This window comes from Lampetra planeri, chromosome 71 (genome assembly GCF_965212315.1).
Source record: "Lampetra planeri chromosome 71, kcLamPlan1.2.h2, whole genome shotgun sequence".
Lineage (NCBI taxonomy): Eukaryota > Metazoa > Chordata > Hyperoartia > Petromyzontiformes > Petromyzontidae > Lampetra > Lampetra planeri.
The window spans coordinates 1,740,993-1,763,658 of NC_136176.1; the positions used below are offsets into that span (position 1 = coordinate 1,740,993).

The window sequence follows — 22,666 nt, forward strand, 5'->3', positions numbered from 1 at the left end:
CTTGTATTTGTATTACAATAAATATAGACACGTACATTTATATTTTAAAGTGCATAAATGTACACAAATTAACAAAAAAACAATACAAAAGCTGAGTGCTTTAGTTAAAGCACTAACAGACTAGGCCCTAAATCACATTCAAACTCATTAACACTAAATTAACGTAGTTAATAAACCTTACAATTAGAATAAATACACATTCATTTGTATTGTAATGAATACCGTAATGAATACAGACACGTACATTTATATTGACACGAGCGGTGAGTACCCGGCGTTGCCCGGGCCAAAAAGACAGACACACACACATGTAGTTACACACACAAATCGACTGACACACACACATAGAGTTACACGCACATATCGACTCACACATACATACACAGACTGAACAACAACAACCGCCATTCGCCAGTAAGTGGCGGTGACATCACCACAACGCTTGCAACGCTTGTGCCAGGCTATGTGCACCTTGAGGCCACGTAAAGTGTCGAACGCCCGCTGGCAGGAGGTCACGGGGCAGACCCAGATGGCACAGGTCGACTGACTGAGACGACTGGCTGATGCACCACCTGTGCCCCCTACTGTGGCAACTTGCTGTGCTTTAGCCACCCGGCGCTCCGCTCGTTGTTGTGAGCGTCGCTCATCTGTCCTCCGTTGTTGTTGGAGGGCGACTGCCTCCAACTGCCCAGTAGCGTCCTTCAGGAGGCTCCTCCACAGATGCCGATCTTGACACGGCTGGTACCAGTCATCGGCAAGTCGACTCAGCTCCACGTCCTCCTGTACCACATCACTCCATGTCTTCTCTAGCCCGTGTCGGGCCGTTTAGCCCCCTCGATCCGGCCGAACAAAAGATGTTAAGGCATGTGGTGTCTGGCCATGCAGGCTACATGACTCAGGCAACGCAGCCTTACCTGGCAGAGGAGCTCACTGATGGGATTTTGTCCGCATCTTTCAAGGATTTGTGAGCTCCTCACACAATGCAGCCTGGCTAAATCCAGGATGGATCGTAGGCAGGCCATCCTAAATGTGTGTAACCGGCGAAGATGTTCCTTTAGGGGGGTGCAAGCGTAGAGAAGGGAGGGAATGACCGTGGCCGAGAAGACCTGAAGCTTCGTGCGGAGTGATAGACCAGGTAGCTTCCACACAGTGTCACGCAACCAATGAAAAGATAATGTGGCTCGACTGATTCGGAGTGAGACCTCTGCTGTTTAACCAGAGCCGGTCATTAGCACACTGGTAAGGTATGGGAAACTCTCCACTGTCTCCACAACTGGCCCATCACCAATTGGAAGTTGTGGGGGTGGAGCGTCCGATGGTAGAAAATACCCAGGCAGGTGCTTAGTTTTGGTGGGGCTGATGGTAAGGCCCCACCTCTTGGTGGCAAGCTCCAGGTTCAGCAACAGCACCTCGAACTCCTCCTCCGAGTGAGCAACAATTAGCAGATCATCGGCATACATAACGTGGTTGAGCAATAGGGAGACATCCCTTGACCGCACCCGGGCATCGATCAGCCTCCCATTGTATCTGTACCAGATGAAAATTCTAGCGGTACAGCCATTGAAGGCTTCACGAACGACGTGGTCCAAATATATGTAAATAACGTGGGAGCCAGAGGATTTCCCTGTTGCACCCCAAGGTGTACAGGGAATGTCTCTGACTCACGGCCACGTAGTTTAACGCGTGGCCGCTCACCATCATGAAGGTCCTTAAGGATGGTGAGCAGTGGGTGAGGGACTCGGAAAGCACGAAGAACATCCCATAGGCCAGGCCTACTGATGGTATCATAGGCCTTGAGCAGGTCAATAAAGCACACACATGGACTAAGACGCACACATGGGCCTACAGACACGCAAAGAAATGGACTTACACTGACTAACATGGAGGCATGCATACAGCAACTAACACACACGCACATGGACTCAGACACACACACACATATGGACTCACACACACATAGACATCCACTTGAGATACACACCCATGGAGATACACACACATGGACGTACACACATACAGCGACTCACACACATACATAGAGTGACACACACATTGCCGTACACACACATACAGACTGTCACACATAGACATCCACTTGAGATATACACACATGGAGTTACACAAACATATCGACGTACGCACATACAGCGACTCACACACAGACATACGTGGACTCACACACACATTGACGTAAACACACATATGTACTTACACACATATGGACTAAGACACACACACATGGACTTAGACACACATAGATAGACTGACACACACAGCCCTACACACATACACATGTGACACACAGACATCTACTTGAGATACACAGACATGGATGAACACACACATATGGACTCACACAAACGCATTGACTTACACACACACATCGAGTGACACACACATGTATAGACTTACACACATATGTGGACTAACACACACACATATGGACTGACACACACATACACATGGACGTACATGGCCACATCACAGATTGGCAGACCGTCGCAGCGTCATAAAAGCGCAGCAAAAAAAGGGAAAATTTAGCAACCTAAAAATAAAGAGTTTTGTGCACACAAACATTATTATTGTAATATCTCCCAACGTATTTGTTTGATAATACTAAGCAATCAACGTGAGTTCTTATCTGCACACAAACATTATTATAGTAATGTTTGTCAACTAATGTGTTTAACAATATTAAACAATGGACTTGAGTTATTAGTGTAAAAAGCAAGGAAATTTGTACTTACCATAGGCGTGTTGAGGCCTTGTGCCATGCGCAGCCCCCGTCCTGGCCTACATTGGCGAGGCAGTGGAGTTGGCACATTGCCAGGCTAGGGGCTGGGCCGCTACCCCCTCTCCCCAGCATCCCCTACCCGTGCAAGAATAATGCTATGTAAGCAGTATAATATTATTATCTACGGAGTCTGTAGTATAAACTGGACGCATCGTGTTGGGGGGGGGGGCGAAGAGGACATGACACTGTGAAGAAATATCCGCAGCGTGATGTGTGTATGTGTTGGCTGTAAAACGCGTGAAAGAAAATGTCCCCCGTGAGCTGGAGCGAACGCGCATCACTTGGCAGGGTCCGCCCCCCCCCCCCCACGCAATTGGCGTCACTTGGTACGGTCGATGTCGTGCAATAAGTAAATAATGAATAATGAAACGGCACAAATGTGTTAATTAAACTACTTTAAAGTTTACAGATGTGAAAACGGAATAGCCTATTCCCACCACGGGGCTTAAGGCGTGCCGCCTGGCAAATTATTTCGGTCTTAAACCCCACCGTCCGAGAGCCAAATCCCCCGCAAGCGCGAGCGCACGGAGACTTGTATATATAGGAAGATTATTATGAAATCAATAATTAGAGTTTGATTATCTCTGACAACAAACGTAATTGATAAGTTAAAACGTAACTTATTGTGGGTCTCGGTTATGTTGATTGATCCTCAATTAATTAATTGGTGAAGTGAGAAAAGCATTAATACTGAGCAGATGAAGGTGGCCAGGCATGGTTCTGGACACACCACCATCTTATTACCATGCCAGTGTGTGACAGTGTAAAGTTTGTATTTGCAGTAAAGTGTATTAACTCTTTTGAACACGGAGGTTAAATCAAAACAATAGTTTATTTTAGTTTTCCTCTGGAACTTTTCATAAGAATGGAAACGGGAAGTTAACACAGCACATATGCAGCTGAAGTTAGATCTGGTCATCCCAGCATTCAAGGAAATCTGAGCCTGGCTTCACACCTTTAAGTTGTGATTGAACATTAATTTATGCATTTATGCATAATACAAATAGTATTATTTTCAACACGCTTTGCTTTGTTAGCTGAATTTAGCTTTTATAAATATTCATTTTCTAACCAGACAACCGAAATTGTGTGCTTGGAGTTTTGGGTTAACATTCATTTTGAAGATACTAGGGCTTCCAGGCATATTTATGACCATTTGCCCTCTCATTGTTTGTCATAACAGCCCCTGTGATGAATTTTGAAATATTTTCACTATATCATGAACATATGAATAAGTATAGACGTGTAAGTCATGTGTAACTGTGTATATATGTATTCCTCTGTGCCTCGATACTTACATAGATGGTGTGGATATTCTCTTTTTTCTGTCTGCAGCTGACGCTTCCTCTGCAGAATTGTCTGATGGAGCAAAGGCGCTCAGCGCAGCTTGGTACAAAAAGGCAACAATGCGACCAGTGTGCATACAGCACGGATCGTCCTGGACATTTGACACAGCACCAGAGAACTCACACAGGAGAGAAGAAACCCTTCAAGTGCACTGTGTGTGACAAGGCATTTGCCTGGTCATCAGGTCTTCAAAACCACCAGAGAACACACACAGGAGAGAAACCCTTCAAGTGCAGTGTGTGTGGGAAGGCGTTTTCACAGTCATCTGCTCTTGTATTACACCAGAGAACACACACGGGAGAGAAACCCTTCCGGTGCACTTTGTGCGGGAAGGCGTTTTCACAGTCATCTGGTATTTTATTACACCAGAGAACACACACAGGAGAGAAACCCTTCAGGTGCACTGTGTGCGGGAAGGCGTTTTCACAGTCATCTAGTCTTGTATTACACCAGAGAACACACACGGGAGAGAAACCCTTCAGGTGCACTGTGTGCGGGAAGGCGTTTGCAGGTTTATCAAAGCTTAAAATACACCAGAGGACATGCAAGCATCAGACGATCCCCAAGGAGTGGCGTCTGAAATTGGCTTGCAAAAGTCAAAGTGCTGCAATGAGTCCATCCCTCATGAAACCAGAACTAAATCCCAGCATGGACACTTTTAAAGGTATCAAGGTGAAATGTGAAGAGGCGAAGGTGAAATGTGAATAAGTGATGAAGAGCGAAGAAGTGAAGGTGAAATGTGAAGAAGTGATCGTAAACTCTAAAGATGAAGATTCAACTCCAAAATCGTACCTTAACATCGATGGAGGCAACGTGAAGCAGGAGGAGAATTCTGACTGCGAGGCAGAGCGAGGCAAATCCCAGCAGTTTGTGGAAGTGGAGGTGTGGGTGGACTTCTTAGACAATACAAAGTAAAATGGAGACCCGGTAGATATGTATGCTTGAGACAATGAAGATCCAATAGATTTACCTTTGTCACAGGCCTTTAATGAAAATGAACGTGAAGTCGAACCTGTGGGTTGGCTAGATGATTAACCAGGAGCAAGAGCCCATCAGCTCCCAAGTGTTGTATATGTGGTGGTGATGGTGGAGCACGCACACACCAAACCGGCCGACTTACAATACTTACCGGTGTGGGTGATTGTGTCGTCTCTGACCAGGCTTCCTGAGGGGAGGGGGCTGTGGAGTACGTGTGATCCCACAGAGCTCCGCCCCTCTGTGGGAAGCGGTACCAACCTGTTCCGGGCGGTTGTGTGATGTACGCCCAGGGCCTCCTGAGAGGAGGGGGCTGGGGGGTCTGTGTGATCCCACAGAAGCCCTCCCCTCGGTGGGAAATCGTATAAAAGGTGGGACCCGGAGAGCAGACAGGCAGTTCGACCCAAGTCAAGACGTAGAGCCAGTGAAGACTGAAGTCCAGCTAGCTAGACCCTGGGACTCCTCTCACCCGCTGCCCTTTTGAGGGCCGGGCAGAGCAAGCCAGTGGTGCGACCCCAGAGCCGCGAGGGCCGATGTCCTTCTAAGGGCCGAACTCGTGTGGCTGGTGGTCGAGACCTGTGCCGAAGCTGGGCCAGGTCAGTTAGCCTCCTTGTGAAGGAGATCTAGAATTGAGGGAAGTAGGGAGTTAACGTGGGGTGTTAACTTAGGGGATACTTCCCTCAATAGAACGGGTGAAGAGGCCGCTACCTCTTCGAGTGTCAGGGTCGCTACTCTGCTGTATTTGAAGTTATCTGTAATAAGTCCGTGTTGCCTCAAGTCAACCCTCTCCGTCGTTATAAAGGCCACTACAACTGGGGTCAGAAGTGGTTCTACCTGCACGATATGGATGCGGGGAGGACTGTTCGTGTGCACGAACCGGGGCAACTAGATGACTCGGCGGAGACGGGTCCGCTGGACTCGGAGACGGAGTCTGAGGCGATGCCGGCGCTTCAACAACCGCCGCAGCCGTCTCCATACTAGAGGAGATCACTCGGGTGGGAGGAGCGGTTGCTGGAGAGCGCGGGGAAAATTGGCGCCAAACAGCTGCTCCCGCCACCGGCACCGTGCCGCAAGTTTAAATTGGCGCCAGTTCTGCAACAAGCTCCGGGAGTGGCGGGGGCCAAGCGCACCACGTGGGAGTCGGAGTCCAACCACTGCCCGCCACGTCATCTCCATGCGGCGGGCGCTGCCGAGAACAACCAGCGGCCTCCACGTCAGACGTGCTGCGACCTACGGAGGGAGCCGCCATTGCACTGTACGACGACGCTGTGCGGGACAATTGGCAGCCGGGAACGGAGCAGACGTTCCAGCAGCGACTGCCCGTTTTAACAGCTCTTGCAGCAGAGGGAGGCGACTGGAGAGCTATTCACCGACGATTCCTCGCTCATCAGTAGATGTCTGGTTGGACTGATGACGAGGCGTTGCGTGCTCTTCCGGCGACTCTGGACAACGATGCTCTCGCCACTCTCATTTCGACCCCAAGATCGAGCCGCCCTACACTGCCAGCGGCGCTTCGTCTGGTTGCAACCATCTATGGACCGCTGTCTGCCAGTCGCCACCACTTCCACGACCGGCGGAAGGGTGAGGAGGAGACTCCTCTCGCGTACTGCACAGCACTTCTGGCCCTCGCTAAGGCCGCTTTTACGCGCATGGACTGCAAAGGCATTGATGCCATGGTGACGGAGAAGCTCTTAGCACTGCACAGGAGTTGGGCATCGTGGTCCTGGCGACAGACGAGTCCGACATATGCTCCTTGCGAGTCGCTACGAACATTCACGCGCACGAGGTCCTCAAGCGGAAACAGCCCCTCATCGCCAGCGCTTCGACCTCGGCGTCCAGTGGACCACAGGACGTTCAGCCTTCGGAGGAAGCTTTCGCTTGCGGCTCGACCGGGGAATTGGAGGTCGGGTGGCCGACCCTCCCAGCACCCGGCGCGCAAGCAGGAGCAACCAAGACCAGCGACGGCCCTCGTCACCTGTTACAACTGTGGCCTCCGGGGCCACATGCATGGAGGATGTCACGGTCACCAGAACCATCTCCATTCGGGCCAACCAGAAGCCATGGCTGACAGGGGAAGTCCACAGGCTCCTGAGGGCTCGGAACGCCGCCTTCAAAGCTGGCGAGGAGATGGGCCTGAAGACAGCCAGGGCCAACCTGTCGCGAGGCATCAGATTGGCCAAGAGGCAGTACTCCAGGAGGATCGCCGACCGCTTCAATGACAGCAGAGACACCCGGAACCTGTGGCGAGGGATGCAGACCATCACGGACTATAAACCCTCTCCGCAGACCTGTGACAGCTCCACCTCTCTGCTGAACCAGCTGAAGGATTTCTTCGCTCGCTTTGAGGCAGACAACAGCACCCCAGCACAGAAGACTCCACCACCTCCCGGCGACCAGGTGCTGACGCTATCCCCAGATAGCGTGAGGAGATCCCTCAGAAGGACGAACTCAAGGAAAGCCCAGGGCCCTGACAACATTCCGGGTCGTGTCCTGAGAGACTGTGCGGAGGAGCTCACAGATGTCTTCACCGACATCTTTAACACCTCGCTGAGACAGGCTGTTGTACCTACGTGCCTCAAAGCTACCACCATCATCCCGGTCCCGAAGAAGTCATCACCCTCCTGCAACAATGACTACCGCCCGGTCGCACTCACTCCAATCCTTATGAAGTGCTTCGAGCGGCTAGTCCTACAACACATCAAGTCTGTCCTTCCCCCCGCCCTGGACCCTTTCCAGTTTGCGTATCGGTCTAACCGCTCGACCGATGACGCCATCTCCGCTACCCTCCACTCAGCTCTCACCCATCTGGAGACTAAAGACTCCTACGTCAGAATGCTGTTCATCGACTTTAGCTCAGCATTCAACACAATCATCCCCCAGCAGCTCATCCACAAACTAGACCACCTGGGGCTCAACACCTCCCTGTGCAACTGGCTGTTGGACTTCCTGACAGGGAGACCACAGGCAGTTCGAGTTGGCAGCAACACCTCCAGCACCATCACACTGAACACAGGGGTCCCCCAAGGATGTGTGCTGAGCCCCCTCCTCTTCACTTTGCTGACCAACGACTGCACACCATCATTCAGCTCCAACCTCTTCATTAAGTTTGCGGATGACACAACTGTGGTGGGTGCCATCAAAAACGGGGATGAGACAAACTACAGGAGTGAGGTGAGCAGGCTGGCCACGTGGTGCAAGGACAGCAATCTCCACCTGAATGTTGAGAAGACGAAGGAGATTGTTGTGGACTTCAGGAGAGTGCACACCCAGCATACTCCGCTAACCATCAACGGTGCTGCAGTGGAGAGGGTGAGATGCATCAAGTTTCTGGGTGTGCACATCTCTGAAGACCTGTCGTGGAGTCACAACACTGCATCACTGGCCAAAAAAGCCCAACAGCGCCTGTACTTTCTCCGCAAACTGAGAAGAGCAGGAGCCCCGCCTCCCATCATGCACACCTTCTACAGAGGCACCGTTGAGAGCATCTTGACGAGCTGCATCACCGTGTGGTACGGCACCTGCACCGTGTCCTGCCGCAAGACTCTGCAGCGCATAGTGAGAGCAGCTGAGAGGATTATTGGTGTCTCTCTCCCCCCTCTTCTGGACATTTATAACACCCGCATCACCAGCAAAGCAATCAAGATTGCAGGTGATCCCACCCACCCATCTCACAGCCTCTTCAGCCTGCTGCCGTCAGGGAGGAGATTGCGGAGTCTTCGGGCCAAGACCAGCAGGCTCAAAGACAGTTTCTTTCACCAGGCTGTCAGGAGACTCAACTCCCTCCCTGCTCTACCATCACTCCCCCCCTCTGCCCACCCTCCCCCCTTTGCCCCCTGACCCCAACCCCCACACACACATTCACTCGTACATCCTGATCTCTGGACTGCACATTGCACTACATCGCACTACCACAGCGGTTTAAATATCTTACTTCTTTAAATACTTTATTTAAATAATATTTTACATTTTATAATTCTTGACTGTTGTTTATTTTAAGTCTATTACATTTTTGATTATTTATCTTGTGTTGATCGCCGATTGTTTATTGTTTATTTATGTCTGTTAATTATGATTCATTTTTTAATTGCTTGGTTGCACCGTGGGACCAAGAGAGAGGACTGTAATTTCATCTGTGTTGTATGTTATGCATGTAACACACTTGACAATAAAGTGACTTTTGACTTTGACGTTGCTTCAGGGTGCCGGGCTCCGCGGCAGCGTGCATCAGGACCTCAACCGGATGACGCCCAAGTCCCCAAGTCGTCACAGCATTCTCCGGCAAGTCACGGCACCACACATGCTTGGCCCCCACACACATTACACACGACTCACCGCGCCGCGTTTGACAAATCTGGTGATTTGGGCGTCGGTTCGGTGAGGGGAGGTGGGTTTGTACGGGCGCTGAGACCAGATCAGTGGTCCGAGTTGGCTCATAGGGTGGTTGCTGCATCGGCCGGGTCGTCCGTGGTTACGGGGTCGATCAAGGCTGTCGAGGTCCGGGTGCTAGTGGATACAGGGGCATCGGCAACGATAATTTCCGACCTCATTTATAACATACTTCCTGTTCGATGTCGGCCGTTACTTCCAGTTGACATTCCGTGCTATGCGGCAAACGGAGAATCTTTGAGCATCGTCAAATCCGGGCAAGAATTTGCATTAGAGATATTAAACTGTCTGGGCAAGTCTTGGTTTCATCCTCTCTCGCAGTCACATGTTTGTTGGGAACAGACTTTTTGGCTAAAATGCCAATCAAAATCCTCATTGATCAAGGCTTTATTGAGCTTCCTTCGGGTCGCCGCATAGCATTTTTGGCCTCCCCTTGCAGTTTACGCTCGGCCTGTGCAATGGTGCAAGCGATGGTTACCCAGACGGTACACGTTACCGCCAGGGTGACAGATGTTGGTGGCCCTGAGGTTGCGAAAATCTCTCTGTGTGGGTATGACGGATCATAGTGTCCTGTTGGGTCCGTATAACGCAGCGGTGAAGGGGTTGAAATTGGCGGTGGCACAGACGATAGTGGGGAGAAAGGTCCCACAGGGCTCCGTGCTCGCTCACGCGGCGCCGGCTCCCATGAGGGAGCCGGTGATAGGGCATGTGAATACTGGTCCTGCCCTGCATCCGAAATTTGGCCGTGATCAAGGGTAGCTGGATTCACTTTGTTCTGGATCCAGTGACCTGTCCAGTTCGCAACTTGCTGCATTGCGCGCCCTTTTACTCGAATTCTCCGACGTTTTCAGCGAACAAAAATATGATATCGGCTTCACTAACTTGTTACACCACCACATTGACACGGGTGACGCCGCCCCCATTCGCTAAAATCCCTTCCTACTAAGCCCCGCCGAGAAGGAACACGTAAAATCGGCTGTTAAATGACATGTCTGCTGACATCATTTCCCCTTCCACCAGTCCATGGGGGGCTCTTATCGTGCTCGTTAAAAAGCACGATGGGTCTCTGAGGTTTTGTGTGGATTTTCGTCGCCTTAATAAGATCTCTGTGGCCGACAGATATCCACTCCCCCGGATGGATCAATCACTGGACGGCTTGGCAGGGGCACGATATTTTTCCACGTTAGACCTGCTATCGGGATTTTGGCAACTTCCCCTTGACGAGGAGTCAAAACCCAAGACCGCTTTTCGGACGCCTTTGGGCCTGTTTCAGTTCAATCTGTTGCCTATGGGACTCCACTCAGCTCCCGCGACATTCCAATGGTTAATGGAATTGGTTTTGACCGGTCTCCAATAGGATACCTGTTTAATTTACCTGGACGACGTTATTGTTTTCAGCAGGACGTTCGAAGAACATCTCCTCCGGGAATCCGTGCGGTACTTGGGGCACATTATGAGTCGTTCAGGCATCTCTACGGATCCTGCTAAGCTCATGGCCTACGCCCACTTCGGTAAGTGAGGTCCGTAGCTTCATCGGGTTTGCCTCCTACTATCGGCGATTTGTCGCACACTTTGCCACCATAGCCAAGCCCTTCCACGCTTTGACAGCAAAAGGCGTGAAATTTAGCTGGGGTGCGGAGGAAGAGACCGCTTTCCGCTCCCTTCGTGTCGCCCTGGTGAGTGCTCTGCCCTTGTCTTACCCTGATTTCACCGAGACTTTTCTGCTCGACACAGATGCCAGTAACACCGGCATTGGCGGAGTGCTCTCGCAGGTCATTGGGGGAGTCGAACGCGTCGTCGCCTACGGTAGCAGGGTTTTATCACCGACAGAACAGCTGTACTGCGTCACCCGCAGCAAGCTGTTGGTTATCGATTTTCTTATTCAACAGTATCTATACGGGCGGCACTTCACTGTCCGTATGGACCACGCAGCGTTACAATATGCACTCCGTGTTGACCAGCCATCCGGACAACTGTCTCGATGGTTGGAAGTCCTTCAGGACTACCAAATCACGACCACCTACCGCAAGGTTGTTCGCCATACAAACGCGGATGTCCTGTCGCGACTGCCGCTCGGCACGGAATGTGCATGTTTTCTTGGGTCAGGACCCTGCAAACCACAGAATGTCGTCCCTTCCACGGCTTTGGCCGCCGCTGCTTACACCCCGGCTCCCAAAATTCCTCTCTCTCAAAACGGCGGGGATTCGTTAATCAATTTGACCCTCGCTGGCTGGGGCCGGTTACAAATGGAGGACGCGTCTCTACTCACACTGCATCGTAAAGCAAATAGCTCTACGGAAGGCGTGGTCGGGGTGGATTCTTGGGTATTGCGGGAGGGTCTCCTCATGAATTGGGACGGTAAGTCCCTTCGCTATAGAATCGTTGTGCCATCCGCCTTGCGGGGTAGGGTCATTTTGGCCGCTGACGAACGCCTGTTGCATTTGGGGTCTCACAAGACCCTTGCCATGCTCCAGCTTCATTTCTTCTGGCTGGGCATGGAAAGCCGCCTTCCAAGGCAGCCAGTCCGCCACTGAAATTTATTCAGGTTTCACGCATCAACGAGCTCGTTGCGCTCGACATGGGGCCGTTCCCGGCAACACCTAGGGGTAATAAGTACCTGCTGGTTGGCGTGGAATATTCAACTCTGGCCCATGGCCTGGCCGCTCGCTAACCAGTCGGCAGCAGCCATTACCGAGGCCTTTGTCCAGGGCTATGTCCTGGACAAGGGTGCACCGGAGCAACTGCTGACCGATCAGGGAAGGAATTTCTCGAGCTCCTTGCTGCATGAGGTGTGCGACCTTCTGGGTACAAAAAAAGTTGCGTACCTCCCCGTACCACCCACAAACGGACGGGATGGTGGAGCGGCTCCACAGCATGCTCACGTCCATGTTTTGCCATCAGGTGTGCGAATCTCAAGTGGATGGCTCCCCACGCGGCAACTGGGTTTTCCCCCTTCTTTCTTATGTATCGGGCGGGACGTTGATCCGCCCGTGGATGCCCAGTTGGGGATTCCCACGCCCTGCACAAAGTCTAAGTTGGCTGATCACGTCATATTTAACATTTTAAAATTGGCCGAGGCACGGGAGGCTGCGGCACAAAACTCGAACTCTCGCCAAAAGGCGAATGAGCGGTCGCGCGCGCATCGGACGCACATGCACGAGTGGAAGCCGGGCGATAAGGCCTGGCTACATTGTCCGCAGGCACCATTGGCAACATCACCGAAACTACTGAGGCCGTGGAGGGGGCCGGTCGAGGTTGTACAGGTCGCACGCCCACAATGTGTTCGAATTAAGTGGGGAAAGCGTTGTTGGTATGTTCACCCCTCACGGCTCAAACCGTTCGTTGCACCTCATACCTCCCCTACATGTCCCAAGGGCCGAGCATGTGATGTGTCCGTCGACTCAGGGAATGTGATGCCATCGCCTGACCCTCCCATGCCGCTGACTGTTCCACTTCCAGACGCCCTGGAATTGACAGCTTCCAAAGAGCGTCAGCCACCGGATCCCGAAGACAAATGTGGAACTGGGCAGCTCACTTCGTGCCTGACGACGGGCCAGCCATTCGGACTCGTGCTAAGTCACACCGCTTTTCATAAGGGATGGCTGGATCTACCACACCCACTTGCACGTCGTGGCGGCTGCTTGACTGTCCGTATGTCCCTCTTCTCTTCACGAAGTGTGCGTCGAGTCGGGCTTGTTGTGTCGCGGGCTCCGGTGATGTGGGGGGGGGGGTATTTTTTTCTCCTCGGAAGTGTATATATGTTCATGGTGTTTATTTGTACAGGTGGGTTGGGGTAATTTATTGCGATTGTTATCATTGTTGATGTTATTGTTGTTCTTGTTATTGAGACACGCGGAATTCCGGTTCTTGTTAAGGTTTCTTTATTGTGGAAATTGTGTTGCAGCCAGGACGGCTGCGGGCTGTACAGGGAGGGGTGATGTGGTGGTGATGTTGGAGCACGCACACCAAACCGGCCAACTTACAATACTTACCGGTGCGGGTGATTGTGTCATCTCTGACCAGGCTTCCTGAGGGGAGGGGGCTGGGGGGTCTGTGTGATCCCACAGAAACCCGCCCCTCGGTGGGAAATCGTATAAAAGGTGGGACCCGGAGAGCAGAGAGGCAGTTCGACCCAAGTCAAGACGAAGAGCCAGTGAAGACCGAAGTCCAGCTATCTAGACCCTGGGACTCCCCTGACCCGCTGCCCTTTTGAGGGCCGTGCAGAGCAAGCCAGTGGTGCGACCCCAGAGCCGCAAGGGCCGATGTCCTTCTAAGGGCCGGACTCGTGTGGCTGGTGGTCGAGACATTTGCCGAAGCTGGGCCAGGTCAGTTAGCCTCCTTGTGAAGGAGGTCTAGAATTGGGGGAAGTAGGGAGTTAACGTGGGGTGTTAACTTGGGATACTTTCCTCAATAGAACGGGTGAAGAGGCCGCTACCTCTTCGAGTGTCAGGGTCGCTACTCTGCTGTATTTGAAGTTATCTGTAATAAATCCGTGTTGTCTCAAGTCAACTCTTTCCGTCGTCATAAAGGCCACTACATATATATTCGGTCTTAAAAAATAAAAACTGAAAATGCGTATTTTTTTTAAATTATGCTAATTATGCGTATATGTTAATTAGGCTCTGCTTCGTTGCCAAGGGGTATTACTCATCGTGATGATAATGTAACGGGTTCCGGAGACACTTGTAGAGGTAACTTCTTTATTACAACACAACACTCCAACAGTCCTGATACTCTGTTACAGCCTAGGTACACAGCCTAGGTACACAGCCTAGATACTCTACTCTGGCTACGCTCTGGAACTCGCCCTCACAAGGTCGTAGAGTCGGGAGTTCCCGAGTCCCACCACTGGCTCTCACAGCGTCCCAGGGTCCTCCGATGGCTGGTCTTGGGTCTTGGGTCTTGAGCTACGACTGGCCCTGATCGTCCAGGGAGCTCCGCTTTTATAACTAGTCCCCAACGAGGGGTGGGGCCGTGTGCGCCCCCAGATCTCCCACAGAGCACACACAGCCCCCCCCTTTGGGGGATTAAGCGTCTGGACCCGCTTGGGAACCCAACGCCTGGTGCCAAGAGGCTTAAGCGTCTGGCCCACCCAGGGTCCCAGAGCCCCCAGCAGCCCCTCCCTTCTTATGTCACTACATTACCCTCCTCTATGTAGCCTCCAGCCGTCCCGGCTGTCAATAATTAGAAAGTTTAAATTAACGAAAGGGAGCGAGAGAAAAAAAATACGCGAGCCTCAACAGGAAAAGAAAAGAGAACAAGAAAGCAACCATAAATACCATAACCAACCTGTACAACTTTACACTATATACAAGCATCAATCAACAAAAAGGTGAAGCAATCACACGTGAACAAACGACCCGCGGCACACCTAGCCCTCCTCGGGATCCGTATAGAAAACGGGGAATTAACAACAAATATACAGATTCCGACGCGTTGGATGCACAACCAACACCGGTAATCGAACCGAAATCACACAATCACCACATGGATGGCAGGGATCCACACCACCCTGCCACCCTCCCATCCTTCAGGTGGTGAGAAGGCGAAGACCAACATGTCTATCACCCCTCTACACACACTTATCCGGACGTCTGTCTACGTCCCAGGTCGAGAAGTCGTACTTCAGGGCCGACCCATGTACTGGGCAAAGAAGTCGCACTTCAGGGCTGCTCCAGTATCTACATTTTTAAATATATATATAAAATTTACATGACACAAACAAAATAAATCTGCCTGCTCCTGCCCAGAAATGGTGGCCGCACGCGCGAACCGCATCTCCAAAAGGCATCCCGTGCTTGCGTCCCAGCAGCCCTCAATGAGGACCACCACTGACATTATATGTCAACCGTTAGCACCCCCCGCCTTTCCAACGTGGCGTCTCCATCCTAAAACCGCGCACGTCGGCCATATCGGGGGGCTTCAACCCAGTCTCTCTCCAAGACTCGCATCGCAGCATATAGCTGTACCGACCGAGCTGAGACCCAATCTCTCTCCAAGACTCGCATCGCAGCATATAGCTGTACCGACCGAGCTGAGACCCAATCTCTCTCCAAGACTCGCATCGCAGCATATAGCTGTACCGACCGAGCTGAGACCCAATCTCTCTCCAAGACTCGCATCGCAGCATATAGCTGCACCGACCGAGCTGAGACCCAATCTCTCTCCAAGACTCGCATCGCAGCATATAGCTGTACCGACCGAGCTGAGACGACCCATCGTTCACTCCCTGCACAACATGCACCCTAACAACTGAGGGAAACAGTCCCAACGTAACGGGACAACTACACCTGAACACCACGAATCTCCAGCCCACTGTTTCAACGCGCCTCGGAGTGTTTCAATCTCCGGGCCGTCAGGGCGAGCCTACTGCTCCAGACACACCACGGAGGGTCTCAACCTCCGGGCCGTCAGGTCAAGCCGTCAGCGATTCCATGACGGGACCACACTCTCCGAGCCATGTGAGCGCACAGCCCACTAGGCTAGACATGCCACGGAGTGTTTCAATCTCCGGGCTGTCAGGTCAAGCCGTCAGCCATAGCATGACGGGACCACACTCTCCGAGCCATGTGAGCGCACAGCCCACTAGGCTAGACATGCCACGGAGTGTCTCTATCTCCGGGCTGTCAGGTCAAGCCGTCAGCCATAGCATGACGGGACCACACTCTCCGAGCCATGTGAGCACACAGCCCACTAGGCTAGACATGCCACGGAGTGTCTCTATCTCCGGGCTGTCAGGTCAAGCCGTCAGCCATAGCATGACGGGACCACAACTCTCGTGTTAGACATGCAACACCCGCTGGCCCATCCTGGTCAGGATCTGCACCCCAAGATATTTGAGAGCCAGTCTGACAATTCCAAATCCTTGGCAGCATGTCATCATCTCAAGATAAATGCCCCATACAGTCTATACATCGTTAACAATGACAGCACAAGCTATACATTAACAATCACGAACAAAGCTGAATACAAACCATACATTGTTAACAATCACAAGCAAAGTTTCGCACACACATTGACAACACTCACGAGCGAAGCTCCACACAGTTTACCCAACAACAGTCACGACTCCCCGACGACAACGAAGAGAATGTCAACAAAAAAATCATTAATCCGGAGCGTGTAAATGTACGAAATGTCAGGGGCCTGGTCTCCCGACCTCCAACCTTTGGCCAGAGCAGCAAAGGCGGCGACCAGCGTGTCCGTCGATGTGCCGGCCCCGCCGCCGGTTACAGTAAGAATGGCGCCCTCACTGTCCGGTCGCAGCGCTGATGACGCGGAATGCTAGGTTGAAGCCAGCTGTCGTCCGGCAGTGAAGGTCGCAGCGCTGATGACGCGGCGTTGCTAGGTTGCAAACAGCTGTCACCCGGCGGTGAGGGATGCAGCGCTGATGACGCGGCGTCGTTTAGTTGGCCCACGCTGGGCCCGGAAGTGACGTCGCTCCCAGCGGTCATTGCTCCCCCGGCAGAAGTGACGACACACCCGGATGTATTTGCGGCGGGAACGGCTGCCATCTTTGTGTGGGAGCTGGCGGAATGGCGCGGCCGCTGCGCCGCCTCTCTCCCTCCTGTCTCCGCCTGTGAGCGACGCATGTCGTCCAGGATGGAGACGGTGGCGTGGAGCAGCTCGTTGAGGCGAAGCAGCGTTTCCTCCATTGCTGCTCCCGACGCAGGAGGAGGATCGGCAGGTGTGGTGGACGACTGCTCAGCCGGCGGTGCGGCGTCGTTGTCGGCCCGAGTTGGCTGCCCCGTCGCCGCTTGCTCTTCAACATCGCCGTCAGGACTGAAGGTACGTGGCTCACTTCTTGTCTCCATTGCCACTTCTGACGCCAAATGTAACGGGTTCCGGAGACACTTGTAGAGGTAACTTCTTTATTACAACACAACACTCCAACAGTCCTGATACTCTGTTACAGCCTAGGTACACAGCCTAGGTACACAGCCTAGATACTCTACTCTGGCTACGCTCTGGAACTCGCCCTCACAAGGTCGTAGAGTCGGGAGTTCCCGAGTCCCACCACTGGCTCTCACAGCGTCCCAGGGTCCTCCGATGGCTGGTCTTGGGTCTTGGGTCTTGAGCTACGACTGGCCCTGATCGTCCAGGGAGCTCCGCTTTTATAACTAGTCCCCAACGAGGGGTGGGGCCGTGTGCGCCCCCAGATCTCCCACAGAGCACACACAGCCCCCCCCCTTTGGCGGCGCCAAGGGGATTAAGCGCCTGAGAACCCAACGCCTGGTGCCAAGAGGCTTAAGCGTCTGGCCCACCCAGGGTCCCAGAGCCCCCAGCAGCCCCTCCCTTCTTATGTCACTACAATAATATAAAGGTGTAATTGTATGAAGTTATGCAAGTGTATGTAATTAGGCTAATTCGGCTCTGCTTCATTGTTTATTTGATTGACTTAAAGCTTTCGTGACTGCAGGAATTCATATTCTTTGGGTCTTTCGGTAAAGTCGCGTAAAAAGGTTTTTGTTATTTTTTTTGAACCTATCAACGTGACTTTACCGAAAGACCTAAAGAATATAATACAGTGATTCTCACTTGAACTTTACTGATTGTTTTAGTGTGTTTGTCAGGTCTCAAAATTCAGATCTCACCTCAGGATACAGTTCTTATAATTATGATTATTACGCATGAACTTAGGAAGGGACACTCAGACTCTTCTGCATTAAGCAACTTTAATATCTAGAAACAAAACACTCTAATATGCGAACTCTTATGCTGGGATTTGTCAACCCAGTACTCCTGGAAATGTCCTAATTGATCCGTGCAATTAACCCTCCATGGTTACATTTGTTAACTGGATAACAGAACAATCAGCTAATTCCTCACAGTATAGCAACCATACATGCCAATAGGTGGTGTTTATTCAGACGCTGTCTTTCCGACAGACCTGTTCTTCACCTGAGGACGGCTGCTTGCGTTGTGGCCGAAGCGTCGTGAAAATTATATTTTATTATGTTTTATTTTTATTATTTCCCTTCTACGTTACTTTACCGAAAGAACCAAGAAGATTAATCCCTGCAGTCAAGAAAGCTTTAAATCGAAATTTAACCGCCTCTACGGGGAGGGATTCCACATAACTTTTAGATCCTTCAACAAACTCCGGGATAAGAAGGCTGAGCTAATCGAGTCTCACCTTTCTGAAGAGATGCCGCGACTCTAAGGTAATCCTTTGTCAAGGCGCCCTTCCTCCTCTAACCCAGCTTAAATATACGCTGCCAAGTTTGGTGGTGTTCATTCAGACGCTGTCTTTCCGACAGACCTGTTCTTCACCTGAGGACGGCTGCTTGCGTTGTGGCCGAAACGTCGTGAGAATTGTATTTTATTATGTTTTATTATTGTTTTATTATTTCCCTTCTACGTGACTTTACCGAAAGAACCAAGAAGAAGAAAAAGTCCTTAAAAATGTGTTACAATATTCATATTAACAGTGTTAAAGAAACATTTGTCCAAGGCAAAAGTAGTTTTCAATGAATTAATTGGTAAGATGATGCAATTGATCGAAATGCCCTGGAACAATAGTGTGCAGCAGTGTGCCTGTTGGCCTAATAGATGCTTATCAATTGGCTAATGGGCTTGAATTGATTCGCGGGCAAGATTCCGTGATCAAAAGAAAGACATTTCAACACAATTGTATTCCTGGAGTGCAATTAACGAACCGAATGACTAAAATACTTATATACGACCATATTCAAGCAGCTCAATGGACCGAACACTGTTTTCCACCATCAGCTAATAGTTAACGCACCACCTTAGGATGGTCCTTTAAAAAAAAAAGCTAACTTTTGGAGCAATCTTATTAGTTTCGATATGTGTATTATGTATGTGTGGGTGTATTGTCTTCGTGCTCAACTCTTTGAGTTAAGTTGGCGCCGAGTTGGGGCTTTCCTTGTACCGAGAATACCTCGGTTCGGTTCCCTCCGAACCGAGGCGTGTCATACACACGGCGCTCTCTCTCTTGGTGGCAGCTCCAGGCTTCTCCACTGCTAGGTGATTGTTGAGTCGGCACGATGATTGCCTTTGACGGTGCCCGATAGCACTCGCAGCTCGTCCGCTGGTCTCCAGTGCTGACTCTCTTTCTCGGTTGCGCTGGTCACACTCTTTTCTCTACTGCTCGGTGATTGTTGAGTCGGCATGATGCTCGCCTTCGGCAGTGCCCGATAGCGCTCGCAGCTCATCCGCTGGTCGCCAGTGCTGACTCTCTTTCTCGGTTGCGCTGGTCAAGTTATTTTCTCCACTGCTAGGTGATTGTTGAGTCGGCACAATGCTCGCCTTCGGCAGTGCCTGATAGCGCTCTCAGCTCGTCCGCTGGTCGCCAGCGCTGACACTCTTTCTCGGTTGCGCCGGTCACGCGCTCTCTCTTGCAACAGGCACGGTTGATCCTTGTAGACTCAACCTTTGCAGGAATGTGCTCGGCTTCCGAGTCCACACGCTCATGGTTAGTCGTTTGCCGCTGCTGCTGGTCCTGTGCGATGCTCGCTTGGTCAATGCGTGGCACTTTATGCCCTTTCTCCAGGTTGATTGCTTGTTGCTCATCACTCTTTCTCTCTTGCTGCAGCTGCTGGTGGGAGCTGGCACTCAATGTAGAATAAAACTTTTAGCGATACTTCATCTGTCAGCGCCGAACTTACACTCGGCGACACATCGGCCCTCTGCAAGCCTCGTCATCCTCGGTCGTTGACGGGGCCCACCCCCGGAGCTTGACGCAGCAAGACTCAATTGCGTGTTCTGTTTTCTTGCTTTTATCTGAAATTCTTCCCCCTCTGTGCGTCTCTCGTGGAAAATAAAACGGAATCCCTTTGATTTAGTTCTCCTGTGGTTGCAGCTGCTTGGTTGCCCCCCCCCCTCCCGAGTAGAGCGGCTGGTTTTCCCAATTTCCTGCCATAATTTGGAAGCTGGGGGGGGGGTTACTTTTCACCTTTGTCCGGCTGCTTTTCCATCACCATGTTTATTCTAGATTTGAAGCTTTCGTGACTGCAAGGATTCATATTCTTAGGGGTTTTTTTTCGGTAAAATCACGTAGGTAAGATGTTTTTAATTAAAATTAATAAAAGTAAAATCAAATAAAAATCACGACGTTTCGTAGGCAACACAAGCTTCCGTCTTCAGGTGGAACCGTCACAGCACGATTGCTGTATCAAGTAAGAGAAATTCCAAGAAAAACCGTCCTTGTATATATACTGGTTGAGGGTGGGATGAGCTTGTGAAGTTGGTGCGGCTAAAGCAGACAAGGGCAATGCCAGGGTCATCATGGATAAAGATTCATACAACAAAATCCTGGACCTACTTAATGATGGGAGTTACTCCAAAATTAAAAACGATCCTACAAACAGCCTAACGACAAAAACTAACAAAATCATCACGAGTTCGACTTCCCTAATCGAACCAACCAAACGTCCCTCTCTAAAACCATCGGCGACAAGACCTCCCAGACTCTATGGTCTTCCCAAGATCCATAAAGAAGGCACCCCGCTACGACCCATCATGTCGATCAACTCTCCTTCCTACAAACGAGCCCGGTTTCTATCAGATACTCTGCTTCCCTTCACAGGCAAGACCTCTTCGGCAGTACTCAATTCAACCCAATTAGTCTCTGGTCAAGGACATGTTACTATCTCCTGATGATATCCTCGTCAGTTTTGATGTAGTATCTCTGTTTACCAAAGTCCCAGTACCTGACACCCTAACAATAATTGAGGACTTGGTCCAACATGGATTGAATTCGGATGTACCTGCGCTGGTTAGGCATTGCCTCACCAACACTTACTTTACCTGGAATGACACCTTCTACAAACATAATGAGGGTACCCTATGGGCTCCCCCTTGTCACCAGTGATAGCCAACATGTTCATGGAAAAGTTTGAATCAGACGCCATCCAGACATCCACCCTGCGTCCTTCCCTGTGGAAGAGGTATGTGGATGACACTTTCGTCATTTGGCCACATGGCCTCCCAGCATTGAACCACTTCTTGGACCACATCAATTCCAGACACCCATCCATCAGATTCACCATGGAAGTGGAGAAAGATGGTAAACTACCATTCTTAGATATTCTGTTTGAGAGGAGACCTGACGGATCCTTGGGACATTCTGTCTACAGGAAAGCCACCCACACATATTCCTACTTGAAACCTGATTCCCACCACCACCCATCTCAAAAGAATTATCTCATCAAAACGCTATACCACAGAGCTCATGGCATTTCTGACCAACACCACCTGGCCAGTGAATTAAGACATGTACATCGGGCCCTCAGGATGAACGGATACTCTGTCCGCACCATCCGCCAAGCTGTTTCTCCCACCATACAGAAACAGCCACTTGAAACTCCGATCAAAACTATCACGTTGCCATACATAGCAGGCGTGACCAAAAAGATCTCCAAAATTCTAAACAAACATAAGACCCAAGTCCGATTGAGTACAGTACATAAAATCCGTGATCTAATTCCATCTGTGAAAGATGTCATTCCTTCTAGATTTGAAGCTTTCGTGACTGCAAGGAATCATCTTCTTAGGTTTTTTCGGTAAAGTCACGTAGAAAGTAAAATAAAATAAAAACAAAAATCACGACGTTTCGGAGGCAACATAAGTCTCCGTCATCAGGTGGGACCGTCACAGCCAGATTAGCTGTATCAAGTGAGGCAATGATTCAAGATGTAATCCCTTAAAAGCGAGTTGAGGGGGGAGGGAGAGGGAGGGGGGAGCTCATCAGACTATGGTAGCCAATGAAAGGAACGTATCGGGAGGGAGGGGGGGCGAGGCCAAAAGGGTGGGCGATGGACGTGGAAGCGCTTGTGCCCAAGCGGCCAATTACTGCACACGCCAACACAATGGAGCGATTGTGCGCAAGCGGCCAGCCACTGCACCCGCCAACACAATGGGCAGAGAGGAGGAGGGGGAGGTCTAATACACATGATAGACAAAAGAACGAAAATGATGATGGGTACAAACTTAGGGGGAGCTCATCAGACTATGGTAGCCAATGAATGGAACGTATCGGGAGGGAGGGGGGGGGGGGGCGGGGGGGCGAGGCCAAAGGGTGGGCGACGGACGTGGAAGCGCTTGTGCGCAAGCGGCCAATTACTGCACACGCCAACACAATGGAGGGAGAGGGGGAGTGGGGGGTCTGATACACATGATAGACAAAATAACGAAAATGCC

At 51.0% G+C, this 22,666-nt stretch overlaps 1 long non-coding RNA gene across 1 annotated transcript; it reads left to right on the forward strand.

The window, feature by feature from the left end:
• The first annotated feature begins 10,908 nt into the window (after positions 1 to 10,908).
• Positions 10,909 to 14,006, forward strand: LOC144737577 (uncharacterized). Its single transcript, XR_013589036.1, has 2 exons — positions 10,909 to 11,013; positions 12,962 to 14,006. It is a non-coding gene; the product is annotated as an uncharacterized LOC144737577 (long non-coding RNA).
• Positions 14,007 to 22,666: the final 8,660 nt, after the last annotated feature.